The sequence below is a fragment of the Schistocerca gregaria genome, chromosome 4, assembly GCF_023897955.1.
Source record: "Schistocerca gregaria isolate iqSchGreg1 chromosome 4, iqSchGreg1.2, whole genome shotgun sequence".
In the NCBI taxonomy this organism is placed as follows: Eukaryota; Metazoa; Arthropoda; class Insecta; order Orthoptera; family Acrididae; genus Schistocerca; species Schistocerca gregaria.
In genome coordinates, this window is record NC_064923.1 from 374870827 (window position 1) to 374883350 (window position 12524).

The window sequence follows — 12524 nt, forward strand, 5'->3', positions numbered from 1 at the left end:
GGCCTACATTGGACAGACTATTCGTACAGTTCAAGATCGATGTGTGGAACATCAACGGCATACACGTTTGCTACAGCCGGAAAAATCAGCCGTTGCTGAGCACTGTCTTAATGAAGGGCATAATATGTTCTTCAAAGAGACGCAAATTATTGCCTCGGCTACCCGTTACTGGGATTGTGTATTGAAAGAATCAATTGAAATACGTCTGTCTGATGATATTATTAATAGAGATAAATGTTTTCATTTAAGCAAGACGTGGAATCCTATTTTATCACATATAAAACAACAACGGTCTGGTTTCAGACAGGTTGCATTTTAATTTTGAGATTCCTCGTTTTTGCCAGTTTCCACCGCTGGCGCCACTGCAATTCTTCGCCTCACAGAGGGCAGCTCTTCCCTTGCTCGCGCACGTGCAACGGCCAGTATCCACGGTATAAAGGAGCCGCCGAATCTGAGGTCTCACTGCCTGCAAACTCGACTATCCTCTCCCGCTTGTCTCGTCAATCCTCTCCCACCCCCGCCCGCTGCCACGCCTGTATTCCCACGTCCCACCCGGTCTCCATCTCTCCACCCACCTTACCCTCTCCCAAGGTGGCTTCCGCCAGCTCCCCCTCCCTGATGATGTCCTCCTCCCCTCCATCTACCCCTCCTATCAACTTTGATCCTCCATGCCGCCATTTCCTGTGTCCTCTCCTCTTGGCACCCTCCCTCCACTCTCTTTCCTTTTCCCCCGTTCCCTTCCTCCACCCCTCTTCCCCCGGGCTTCCCCCCTTCTCCCCTCCCCCTGTCTCCCCTGCCCATGGCATCGTTTCTCCCCTCTACTTCTCCCTCTCCCACCCCTCCCCACTCCTCCTCTCTTGGCAGGTCCCCGGACTCGTACACAGTTAGTGAACATTCGCGCGCCGGAGATCAACAACTCGTGTTTCTGTGTCTGCCGTCGTTTGTGCTTAAGTGTTCAGTGTTATTCGTTTTGTGCACCTATGTTCACGTGTGACAATTTTCGTCTATGTATGTGTCCAAGTGCCTGAACAACTTTTATCTTGGACTCTACGCCCATGAATGGCTCCATGTATTTTAAAAAGTGTTTGTCTCCGTTTATATGTCCACCATATTTTTGTCTCACATTGTCTTCATTTGTATCTTGTGTGTTTCTCTGAGGCCAAAGAGCGCCGTAGTATGTTGCTGCAGGCCTGCCTGTAAACAGGTTTGAAAATAACAATAAAGGGAAAAAAAACTGAGGTCTCTTCAGTTCTGGCGTGATTGTGCACTCAATCTCACCTGAAGATGGCGACCAGATGGTCCGCCGAAATATCGTGTTGTCGTCAAGACGATGGAACCCGGCTGCAAACCCATTAAAATCATCAACATGCAGTGTGATCTTTGCTAAAATTTGTCAGACATAAAATATTCTGGACTTTCTTAATAGTCAAGGAAGCTAAAATCCTTTATGGTGCACCATGTCTAGCAGTTTTACTTAGGAAGGTCTTGAAGACTCACACATCATGCAGCCATAGGTCTCACGGAGTTTCTGTAAACCTGGAGTAGATGGGTTTAAAATATTGAGTGGTTTCAGGGACTAAGCTTTCAAGTCCCTAAGGTGTGGCGACTCGCAAAGTTTAAACTGAAAGTTGAGGCCCAGACACCGCACCGTTTCTTTGAGATTGAGAATAATTTCCCTCATACTTATCTCAGGAAAGTTAAAAATCGAACATGAACACGTGAAAAGGACACACAAACTTCTCGGTACGGGAAGTATAAACGCCCATTCCATCCGACTTTCAGAGAAGTCGTCCACAAGAAAAGAACACTGCTAGTCACATAGAAAACAATGCCTTGAGAGAGAACCTTCTGTTGTATGAAGGGATCATGTTTAAAATAAAAGGTAAGACGATGCACCATACAAAAACTGGAAGAGGTCCTAAAAAGCCCTATTGTGAACCTGTCCGACGGTATCGTGTCATAGGCCTTCACTATAGCAAAAAATTTATATTTGCTAATGTCTGCAGAGGAAAGCGTATTCATAGCGGCTTCTATCGACGGCCAGATTTTCAAAGGTGGAGGGATACCTCCTTAAACACTGAAATCAATGAAGGAGCTGTCTGAAATCTAATTTCTAAAGAATTTTACATTCCAGGCAACCTCAACTGTTGAAAAGCACGATGTCGGGAAGAATTCCGCTCACAGCTGGTAAAATTGTTTATTAAAACTCGACCTGTTTCGCGTATTTAAGCCGCATCATCAGGTGAAGAATGTTGAAAGATCGTAGGCATACCCATTGCTCGCAGTCGAGTTAGGAGCGATGGGTATGCCTACGATCTTGTAACATTGTTTATCAGATGACGCGGTTTCAAGCTGCGAAGCCGGTCTTGTTTTAATCAGCAACAGTTTTACAGCTGTGAGCAGAATGTTTCCTGACATCATGTCAAATTTCTAGGTCAGGTGGCGGTTGACCTCCCGTTCCAAGGACCTCCCCATTCAGCTAGTGAGAACAACACCAGTATAACAACTCGCCCATATAGGGACGTTTCCCGAGTTTTAGTAGAGTAGCTGATTTCTCCAAGAGTGAGGAAAACTTACTGACGACCACATGAAGTTAAATAAACGAAGAACATTTTGTTTAATTCGGCCGTGAAGTACCATAACATGCTACAATGGGTCCTGTCGTGGACAGGTGAGGCATAACGAGCCCCGTATAGAATAGGATACAGTTCTCACCTGGAAAAGGTGGTCAAATTCTACATCGCAGATCGAACTGAAGTCCCAACCGCCCTTCTAAACTGCCACTCTGTATCGTCGGAAAGTTGGATTCTGATTGGAAGTGACGAAAACTCAGGCGAAATATTCAACCACTATCTGGGCAATGTCTCGCTGGTGGAGACTTTCAGTCAGCTGTAAAGTAACTACTTTCCAGGAAGTCCACCTGAAGGCCTCTCATACGATTGTACTTTTAGTACGATTGAGGGTATTCAGTCACTATTTCCACGAATTATTGCTCTCTCTAATAATCCCAAGGCATTTATTCTGCCCTGTGCGAAGGGCTGTATGATTTTCTGCAGGTGCCCGGCACTTCAAGGTATGCAGAGCCGCCTGCCTGACCTCGATTGTTGAGCGATTGTCGCCACTCCACCAAGAAACGGTCTTTCTTTGCAGCTGGCCTGAAGACTGTGGAACAGATGATTCAGCGGCCTGGTGGACCTTTGTAGTAAAATGATACAACCATTCCTGAATGTTATCACGGTGTTCAAACACAGTACACTGGTTGTAAAGCGTCCAGTCCGCCTTACTGACCGTTCATAATGACAGGTTTCTTTCGGTATCCACTCTCTCTAACAAGTGAATCCAAATTTGGAACTGATAATTTGAGTGCAAGTCATCAACTACACTATGTGATAAAAAGGATCCGGACACCCGCAAAAAAATACGTTTTTGAAATTAGGTGCAATGTTCTGCCGCTTACTGCCAAGTACTACATATCAGCGACCTCAGTACTCATTAGACATAGAGAGAGCAGAATGGGGCCCTCTGTGGAACTCACGAACTTCGAACGTGGTGAAATGATTTGGTGTCACTTGTGTCATACGTCTGTACGCGAGATTTCTACAATCATAAACACCTCTACGTCCACTGTTTTCGATGTGGGTGTGGGTATGGCGCCGGCCGCGGTGGTCTCGCGGTTCTAGGCGCTGCTACGGTCGCAGGTTCGAATCCTGCCTCGGGCTTGGATGTGTGTGATGTCCTTAGGTTAGTTAGTTTTAAGTAGTTCTAAGTTCTAGGGGACTGACGACCTAAGCAGTTGAGTCCCATAGTGCTCAGAGCCATTTGAGCCATTTTTTTTTTGTGGGTATGGCGAATTTCCGGTGAACATCATCCGTATGTAGTGCCAACAGTAAAATTCGAAGGCGGTGGTGTTATGGTGTGGTCGTGTTTCTCATGGAGGGGGCTTGCACCCTCTGTTTTGCGTGGCACTATCACAGCAGATATAGACTCAGATCGCAGTATAGTAGTGATGAAGAGTAGGCTGAAATTCAAGACATTAGTCAGGAAGAGTCAATACGCAAAGAAGTGGGATACGGAAGTTCTAAGGAATGACGAGATAGGTTTGATGTTCTCTAACGCTATAGATACAACAATAAGGAATAGCGCAGTAGGCAGCACAGTTGAAGAGGAATGGACGTCTCTAAAAAGGGCCATCACAGAAGTTGGGAAGAAAAACATAGGTACAAAGAAGGTATTTGCGAAGAAACCATGGGTAACAAAAGAAATACTTCAGTTGATTGATGAAAGGAGGAAGTACAAACATGTTCCGGGAAAATCAGGAATACAGAAATACAAGTCGCTGAGGAATGAAATAAATAGGAAGTGCAGGGAAGCTAAGACGTAATGGCTGCAGGAACAATGTGGAGTCATCGAAAAAGATATGGTTGTCGGAAGGACAGACTCAGCATACAGGAAAGTCAAAACAACCTTTGGTGACATTGAAAGCAACGGTGGTAACATTAAGAGTGCAACGGGAATTCCACTGTTAAATGCAGAGGAGAGAGCAGATTGATGGAAAGAATACATTAAAAGCCTCTATGAGGGTGAAGATTTGTCTGATGTGATAGAAGAAGAAACAGGAGTCGATTTAGAAGAGATAGGGGATCCAGTATTAGAATCGGAATTTAAAAGAGCTTTGGAGGACTTACGGGTAAATAAGGCAGAAGGGACAGATAACATTCCATCAGAATTTCTAAAATCATTAGGGGAAGTGGTAACAAAACGACTATTCACGTTGTTGTGTAGAATATATGAGTCTGGCAACATACTATCTGACTTTCAGAAAAGCATTATCCACCCAATTCCGAAGACGGCAAGAGCTGACAAGTGCGAGAATCATCGCACAATCAGCTTAACACCTCATGCATCGAAGCTGCTTACAAGAATAATATACAGAAGAATGGAAAAGAAAATTGAGAATGCGCTAGGTGACGATCAGTTTGGCTTTAGGGAAAGTAAAGGCACGAGAGAGGCAATTCTGACGTTACGGCTAATAATGGAAGCAAGGCTGAAGAAAAATCAAGACACGTTCATAGGATTTGTCGATCTGGAAAAAGCGTTCGACAATATGAAATGGTGCAAGCTGTTCGAGGTTCTGAAAAAAGTAGGGATAAGCTATAGGGAGAGACGGCTCATATACAACAACCAAGAGGGAATAATAAGAGTGGACGATCAAGAACGAAGTGCTCGTATTAAGAAGGGTGTAAGACAAGGCTGTAGCCTTTCGCCCCTACTCTTCAATCTGTACATCGAGGAAGCAATGATGGAAATAAAGAAAGGTTCAGGAGTGGAATGAAAATACAAGGTGAAAGGATATCAATGATACGATTCGCTGATGAGATTGCTATCCTGAGTGAAAGTGAAGAAGAATTAAATGGTCTGCTGAACGGAATGAACAGTCTAATGAGTACCCAGTATGGTTTGAGAGTAGATCGGAGAAAGACGAAGGTAATGAGAAGCAGTAGAAATGAGAACAGCGAGAAACTTAACATCAGGATTGATGGTCACGAAGTCAATGAAGTTAAGGAATTCTGCTACCTAGGCAGTAAAATAACCAATGACGGACGGAGCAAGGAGGACATCAAAAGCAGACTCGCTATGGCAAAAAAGGCATTTCTAGCCAAGAGAATTCTACTCATATGAAATACCGGCCTTAATTTGAGGAAGAAATTTCTGAGGACGTACGTCTGGAGTACAGCAGTGAAACATGGACTGTGGGAAAACCGGAACAGAAGAGAATCGAAGCATTTGAGATATGGTGCTATAGACGAATGTTGAAAATTAGGTGGACTGATAAGATAAGGAATGAGGAGGTTCTACGCAGAATCGGAGAGGAAAGGAATATGTGGAAAACAGTGATGAGGAGGACGGGATGATAGGACATCTGCTAAGACATGAGGGAATGACTTCCATGGTACTAGAGGGAGCTGTAGAGGGCAAAAACTGTAGAGGAAGACAGAGATTAGAATACGTCAAGCAAATAATTGAGGACGTAGGTTGCAAGTGCTACTCTGAGATGAAGAGGTTAGCACAGGGGAGGAATTCGTGGTGGGCCGCATCAAACCAGTCAGTAGACTGATGACCCAAAAAAATCACAGCACAGACCTACATTGATATTTTAAGCACCTTTTTGCTTCCCACTGTTGAAGAGGAATTTGGGGGTGCCGATTGTATCTTTTAACACGATGGAGCACCTGTTCATAATGCACAGCTTGTGGCGGAGTGGTTACATGACAGCGACCAGCGACATCCCTATTTGAGGACTGGCCTGCATAGAGTCCTGACCTGAATCCTAAAGAACACCTTTGGGATGTTTTGGAACGCCGACTTCGTGCCAGGGCTCACCGACCAACATCGATACCTCTCCTCGGAGCAGCATTCCGTGAAGAACGGGCTGCCAGTCCCCAAGAAACCTTCCAGCACCTGATTGAAAGTATGCCTGCGAGAGTGGAAGCTGTCATCTAGGCTACGGGTGCGCCGACACGAATTCCAGCATTACCGATGGAGGGTGCCACGAATTTGTACGTCATTTTCAGCCAGGTATCCAGATAATTTTGATCACAGAGTGTACTTGTCGCTGAACAGTGCATGCGAGATCTGGAGACGATGACAAAGGATCATTAGTAGTGAACGACCCTGTCTGTGTCATGTTCAACAGACATGGGTGTGATGACGTCAGATGGCTCCCGGTTGTCCTACCCCTGTGCGGAGCCCAAAACCACGTTGTGTGCATTAAAATATCCATAAAGGATAGACGCCCGAACCATCGTTGGTGCCCCATCGTCTGATTCATCAGGAAGGATCAAAGTCAAATAGTCTGATGGTTTAGAATCTGATAGTTCGCTCCATTGTTTACCGTCCGCAGCTTGGATTTTGGGGACGAAGAGGCACTTTTAGCAGCACCTTTCTTATTAGCTTTGTCTGTTTGCCGTTCTGCTGCTACAAATGATTAGTTGCAGCAGTGATTTTTTCTCTTTTTTTTTTACCTGTGAGTCAGATTTACACGAACACTTGCAATGCAGGTTGTAGTGCTCTGTTCAGCTGGCAATGTCCGGGTGCCAACACTAGCACTGTGTAGGGAATATATCAACGCTGTTTTCATGAAAGCAGGTGGCTGTACTGTCTTACACAGACGACACCAACCACGAATTTCTCTTCTGTGCCAAACTGTTCATCTCAGAGTGGGACTTGGCACCTATGTCCCCAATTATTGTTTTGTATCTCTGTCTTTTTCTACAATTTTTACCCTCTACAGCCCCCTCTAGTACCGTGGAAAGTATTCCCTGATGTCTTTACGTATTTCCATCATCATTCCACCTCTTGTGGCCAGTGGTTGCCGTATGTTTCTTTCTTTGCCGATTCTGATCTGTCCACCTAAATTTCAATATCCTTTTGCAGCACCTCATCTCAAACTCGTCAGCCCTTCTGCTCCGGTTTTCCCATAGTCCATGATTCACTACCATAAAATACTGTGCTCCGAATGTACATGCTCAGATTTCTTCCTCAAACTGTCGATTATGTTTATTAGACTTCTTTTGGCCAGGAGGGCCGTTTATGTATGTGCTACTTTGCTTTCGATGTCCTTCTTGCTACATCTGCCGTGAGTTATTTGGCTTCCAAGGCAGCAGTATTCCTCAACGTCGTCCGTCGCCACCAATTATGCAGTTTTGCCCTATTCTCATTTACACAACATCTCATCACTTCCGTATTCCTTCGATTATCTCTAAAACCATATTCTGTATAATTAGATTGTTCATTCTTTTCAACATATCCTGTAATTATCCTTCATCTTCACAACTGACACTGTTGTCATCAGCGAATCTTGTCAATCACTTTCTTCCTGAATTTTAACCCCTTTCTTGAATCTTTCCTTTATTTACATAATTGCCTCTTCGACGTATAGACAGAAAAGCAGGGTCGAAAGGTGACAGCCCTGTCTTACACCTTGTAGTATCCGAGCTATTTGTATCCGAGCACTTCGGTCTTGGTCTTATAGTCTTATAGTCAAAAATGGTTCAAATGGCTCTGAGCACTATGGGACTTAACATCTGTGGTCATCAGTCCCGTAGAACTTAGAACTACTTAAACCTAACTAACCTAAGGACATCACACACATCCATGCCCGAGGCAGGGTTCGAAGCTGCGACCGTAGAGGTCGCGCGGTTCCTGACTGAGCACCTAGGACCGCTAGACTACCGCGGCCGGCAGTCTTAAAGTCGCTCACGGTTCCTATGCCATCGTATTTTACCCGTCTTCCCCATTGCCTGCTCCTACACTCCTGGAAATTGAAATAAGAACACCGTGAATTCATTGTCCCAGGAAGGGGAAACTTTATTGACACATTCCTGGGGTCAGATACATCACATGATCACACTGACAGAACCACAGGCACATAGACACAGGCAACAGAGCATGTACCATGTCGGCATTAGTACAGTGTATATCCACCTTTCGCAGCAATGCAGGCTGCTAATCTCCCATGGAGACGATCGTAGAGGTGCTGGATGTAGTCCTGTGGAACGGCTTGCCATGCCATTTCCACCTGGCGCCTCAGTTGGACCAGCGTTCGTGCTGGACGTGCAGACCGCGTGAGATGACGCTTCATCCAGTCCCAAACATGTTCAATGGGGGACAGATCCGGAGATCTTGCTGGCCAGGGTAGTTGACTTACACCTTCTAGAGCACGTTGGGTGGCACGGGATACATGCGGACGTGCATTGTCCTGTTGGAACAGCAAGTTCCCTTGCCGGTCTAGGAATGGTAGAACGATGGGTTCGATGACGGTTTGGATGTACCGTGCACTATTCAGTGTCCCCTCGACGATCACCAGAAGTGTACGGCCAGTGTAGGAGATCGCTCCCCACACCGTGATGCCGGGTGTTGGCCCTGTGTGCCTCGGTCGTATGCAGTCCTGATTGTGGCGCTCACCTGCACGGCGCCAAACAGGCATACGACCATCATTGGCACCAAGGCAGAAGTGACTCTCATCGCTGAAGACGACACGTCTCCATTCGTCCCTCCATTCACGCCTGTCGCGACACCACTGGAGGCGGGCTGCACGATGTTGGGGCGTGAGCGGAAGACGGCGTAACGGTGTGCGGGACCGTAGCCCAGCTTCATGGAGACGGTTGCGAATGGTCCTCGCCGATACCCCAGGAACAACAGTGTCCCTAATTTGCTGGGAAGTGGCGGTGCGGTCCCCTACGGCACTGCGTAGGATCCTACGGTCTTGGCGTGCATCGGTGCGTCGCTGCGGTCCGGTCCCAGGTCGACGGGCACGTGCACCTTCCGCCGACCACTGGCGACAACATCGATGTACTGTGGAGACCTCACGCCCCACGTGTTGAGCAATTCGGCGGTATGTCCACCCGGCCTCCCGCATGCCCACTATACGGCCTCGCTCAAAGTCCGTCAACTGCACATACGGTTCACATCCACGCTGTGGCGGCATGCTACCAGTGTTAAAGACTGCAATGGAGCTCTGTATGCCACGGCAAACTGGCTGACACTGACGGCGGCGGTGCACAAATGCTGCGCAGCTAGCGCCATTCGACGGCCAACACCGCGGTTCCTGGTGTGTCCGCTGTGCCGTGCGTGTGATCATTGCTTGTACAGCCCTCTCGCAGTGTCCGGAGCAAGTATGGTGGGTCTGACACACCGGTGTCAATGTGTTCTTTTTTCCATTTCCAGGAGTGTATCTTTCTGCCGGCCGGTGTGGCCGAGCGGTTCTAGGCGCTTCAGTCTGGAACTGCTCGGCTAATACGGTCGCAGGTTCGAATCCTGCCTTGGGCATGGATGTGTGTGGTGTCCCTAGGTTAGTTAGGTTTAAGTAGGGGGCTAAGGACCTCAGATGTTAAGTCCCGTAGTCCTCAGAGCCATTTGAGCCTATTTTTCTAACAATCTGGCACCATTTTAGACTTAAAATCGCTTTTCATAGGTCGATAAATCGTATAAACTTGATTATTTTTCAGTCTTGCTTCCATTATCAAGCGTTACTTCCGAAAAGCTCCGGTTGTGCATTTAACTTCCCTCAAGTCACGCTTGATAGTGACCTAAATGTTTCACTTACCTATTCCGCTCTCTACGGAGATGTGTGGCCGACTTTTTCAGAAACTCTGATGGTATGTCGTCCGTCTCCCAGATTTTCCAAAACCAAATTGTGTAATCATTTGGTTATCATGTCCCCAATGACTTCAGAAATTCAAATGGAATTTTATCTGTTCGTTGCGCCTTATTTGATCTTAGGACTTCCAAATCTCTTAAATTCGAAATCTCTTCCATATCGACTTTAGTATCTTATTCTGTCGCGTCATTAGATAATTCCTGCCACTTAAAGGCCTTCAGTGTTCTTTTTCCACCTGTCCACTCTCTCGTCTACGTTTAATTGTGAAATTCCCTTTGCTTTTAATTGATTTAATTTTTCTATATGCTGAGTCATTCCTTCAGAAGGTAATTTTTTCTTTAATTTTTTTCTCTCCCTTAGCCTCTGTCAAAGAAAACATCCGTAATAGGCTGTAACGTAAACGTTCTTTATTTAAATCGTGCCATTAACTATGTCGACTGTAATTCATTTTCAAGCTCATGTTTGGCACTCCATATCACAGATTGGTAACGGTCTATGTCATATATTGGTCACGGTACTCTATTTATATATTATTCAAGCACAAAGTACTTAGAGTACAGTTACCAATACGTGACGTGGGGTTGTGACGTTTTGGTTACATTCCTGGTGTAATTAAGGAATACGGCGATTGGTTTTATAAGTGCAAAGGAAAAGAATTTGATAATTGGAATACATAATATGTAATATCAAACATGTGCATGAAAATGGCTTACAGTCGACATTGCCTATTCGCAGTATTTAAATAAAGGACGGTTATGTTACAGCCTACTACGGACCGAGTTTTCTTTCGTAAAATAAATTTCTTTTTCAGTTTCTTCACATCTTTCATGCAGCAATTTCGCTTTGTTTACCCTGCACTTCCTTTTAATTCCATTCGTAAGTGACTTATATTGATGTATTTCAGTATTTCCCTGAACATTTTTGTACTTCCTTCTTTCGTTGATCGATTGAAGTATGTTTTATGTTATCCAAGGTTTCTTCTCTCAACTTTCTGATGCCTTTATATTCTTCCGTACGATTCTTTTTAATTTCAGTCTACTCTTCATCAGTACTAAATTGTAATATGAGTCTATGCCTGCACCTAGGTAGGCCATGCAATCCAATATTTGATTTCAGAGTCTGTGTCTGATCATGATGTAATCCAGCTGGAATCTTCCCGTGTCTCCGAGCCTTTTACATGAATATGTTCTTGAGCAGTGTATTCACTGATTGTTGTTGTGGTCTTCAGTCCTGAGACTGGTTTGATGCAGCTCTCCATGCTACTCTATCCTGTGCAAGCTTCTTCATCTCCCAGTACTTACTGCAACCTACATCCTTCTGAATCTGCTTAGTGTATTCATCTCTTGGTCTCCCTCTACGATTTTTACACTCTACGCTGCCCTCCAATGCTAAATTTGTGATCCCTTGATGCTTCAAAACATGTCCTACCAACCGGTCCCTTCTTTTTGTCAAGTTGTACCACAAACTCCTCTTCTCCCCAATTCTATTCAATACGTCCTCATTAGTTATATGATCTACCCATCTAATGTTCAGCTTTCTTCTGTAACACCTCATTTCGAAAGCTTCTATTCTCTTCTTGTCCAAACTAGTTATCGTCCATGTTTCACTACCATAGATTACATAATGGTAAGACAGAGATGTAGGAATCAAGTTTTAAATTGTAAGACATTTCCAGGGGCAGATGTGGACTCTGACCACAATCTGTTGGTTATGAACTGTAGATTAAAACTGTAGAAACTACAAAAAGATGCTAAATTAAGGAGATGGGGCCTGGATAGATTTAAAGAACCAGAGGTTGTAGAGAGTTTCAGGGAGAGCATAAGGGAACAATTGACAGGAATGGGGGAAATACACTCCTGGAAATGGCAAAAGAACACATTGACACCGGTGTGTCAGACCCACCATACTTGCTCCGGACACTGCGAGAGGGCTGTACAAGCAATGATCACACGCACGGCACAGCGGACACACCAGGAACCGCGGTGTTGGCTGTCGAATGGCGCTAGCTGCGCAACATTTGTGCAGCGCCGCCGTCAGTGTCAGCCAGTTTGCCGTGGCATACGGAGCTCCATCGCAGTCTTCAACACTGGTAGCATGCCACGACAGCGTGGACGTGAACCGTTTGTGCAGTTGACGGACTTTCAGCGAGGGCGTATAGTGGGCATGCGGGAGGCCGGGTGGACGTACCGCCGAATTGCTCAACACGTGGGGCGTGAGGTCTCCACAGTACATCGATGTTGTCGCCAGTGGTCGGCGGAAGGTGCACGTGCCCGTCGACCTGGGACCGGACCGCAGCGACGCACGGATGCACGCCAAGACCGTAGGATCCTACGCAGTGCCGTAGGGGACCGCACCGCCACTTCCC